Genomic DNA, 1,711 nt, shown 5'->3' with positions numbered 1-1,711 from the left:
GTAATTATTATTAAAGGTGTTTTATTCTGTTCAGTTAAAAACACTCATGATTGGAGAGAGACTCTAAAGAAAAAATCCAAATTATTTTGTATGGAATTGCATTATTTGTGTTATTTATTTATTTTTGTTTCTCAAAGGTTATTTTTTGACCTGGATACAAATGCAGTCCAACCAATGGGATTGTTTGTCCCGCCTTGTGTTTTCATGTTTGGTTGCGCTGCTAAGGCTGCTTAGACCACACGCGTGGTAGCTGTTGAAACAGCGAAGTTGTTGGTGTCTGCTTGATTAGCCGCCAGATTTGGATAGCCGAAGCTAGTTTTATGAGTACGAAGTGCTTTGCACTGGTGAGTAACCAAACTGTTATAGCCACTGATCGGCATCCTGAAATGTTAATGTTGTTCGCTTCAAAAAACAAACGCTAATGGTGACGGTACTATGCAAGTAGCTAGCGGGTATTAGCTAAACGCTCACTCCCGTTGTTAAGCGTTAGTTGAGAACTTATTAGCTGTTGTTAGGTTAAGGAAAAAACAGTATGTCTATCTGTTGTATTGAAATGTTTTATTGTGTTACTTTTATTCATCACTGTTGTTACTTGACAGTGAGCAGAGTATATTGAGTTTGCTGCTTTTAATGAGCAGTGTGAACTGCTTTAATGATTGGCGATAGCTACATTGCCATGTAATGAAAACGTTTAGAATTTGATTAGTTGTACAACATTAGAAATTGAAACACAGTTTGTTCATGCTTTATACTTTAAACAGAAGTGTTAAGTGTGAACCATGTTCATTTGAAGTAATTCTGACCTCACTCTTAGGTCAGGTTTTTTGAGTTGGAGAAAGGAGCCGAGACTCCCCGGAGAACTTTGGATTACAGACTTTGTGGAAATCCGCAGAAGAGGAATAATTTCCCATTGCAATGGATGGCGAGCCACAGCCCATTTGGAATTGAATCTTGAAGTCTGGTTGCCTGAACTGTGGTAGGACAAAACAGTGCAAACCATACATCGATCGTGGACTGAACTCACACCAATAACTCACCAGATCACCAAACAGGCCTGATCTGGATCCTATTGACACTTTAAAAGACCCGGGTCTAACATTCTTTTCTTTTTTATTTTGGCTATCTGTGCGCGCACACACAATTTTGGTTGTTATTGTAAATGCAATACAGTGCACAAATTTCAAATACAGTTGAACCATTGCTTCATCATTTGCAGTTGTGTTTTCATTGTGGTTACCCATCCTCTGGGCTCCTGTCGTTCCTGAAATCTTCTGATTTGCCCATTGTTTATATATTTTGTTACATACTGGTTACAGGATACATTTGAAAATGCTGTTTTCGCGACACAGTGTGGACAGCGAACCCGGAGCCTTTTCAAAAACGATGACGCATTGTAGTCATGTGATGCTGTCATGTGACCAATTAAACTAAGATAGCGGAGGGCGTTATGCAGCAGTTGTTTTGTTTGACAGCCCTATTAAAGATTAATATTAATGTGTGCATGCTCCAGATAGCCTCTCTTCTTACTGATTGTTGAAACTGGGATGAGATGGGATCTGTGGTTATAAAGATCAAGGCTAAGACAAGGCTTTCTATAAGACTCATTCAGCCTGTCAGCAGTGTTAACAAGATCAGATTACACGGTCCGTTGGGAACAAACAGGCATCTACTGTGAGGATCTTTTTTCTTTGCTTGCATTCTTAGATTTCAG

General features: G+C 39.2%; 1 long non-coding RNA gene across 1 annotated transcript; it reads left to right on the top strand.

Moving 5' to 3' along the window:
- Positions 1-232: 232 nt before the first annotated feature.
- LOC113030521 (uncharacterized) lies at positions 233-1,209 on the top strand. Its single transcript, XR_003273594.1, has 2 exons — positions 233-344; positions 815-1,209. It is a non-coding gene; the product is annotated as an uncharacterized LOC113030521 (long non-coding RNA).
- The last annotated feature ends 502 nt before the right edge of the window (positions 1,210-1,711 follow it).

This window comes from Astatotilapia calliptera, chromosome 2 (assembly GCF_900246225.1).
Source record: "Astatotilapia calliptera chromosome 2, fAstCal1.2, whole genome shotgun sequence".
Taxonomy (NCBI): Eukaryota; Metazoa; Chordata; class Actinopteri; order Cichliformes; family Cichlidae; genus Astatotilapia; species Astatotilapia calliptera.
This window is presented reverse-complemented; position numbering and strand designations above follow the sequence as displayed.